Source organism: Varanus komodoensis, unplaced genomic scaffold, assembly GCF_004798865.1.
Source record: "Varanus komodoensis strain SLA01 unplaced genomic scaffold, ASM479886v1 scaffold55, whole genome shotgun sequence".
Lineage (NCBI taxonomy): Eukaryota > Metazoa > Chordata > Lepidosauria > Squamata > Varanidae > Varanus > Varanus komodoensis.
The window spans coordinates 4219274-4219587 of NW_025336157.1; positions in this window are offsets into that span (position 1 = coordinate 4219274).

The following is a 314-nucleotide window of genomic DNA, read 5'->3' on the forward strand; positions in this document are numbered from 1 at the left end:
GTGAGAGGGGCCGGGGGGGGCAATTCGCCAGGCCTCCCCAGCCGGCTTCCCGTGTTCTGCAGCAAAGGCTCGCACAGCGCTCGCCCCCTTCCCTCGTGGTGCGCGAGGGATGATCGGGCTGCCATCACCGTCGCCCGCCCTCGGCATCGCGGTTGCCGCTTTTCCCTTCAGTTAAGGCCGCGATCTCGTGTACCCGAGATGGGGAACGTGGGCGGACAGCAACTCCTATCAGCCCTTGCCAGCATGGGCAACAGTGAAGGATGATGGGAATGTCAGGGTCTCACGTCTCTCCCAGCTTCCCTGCGATCCACACA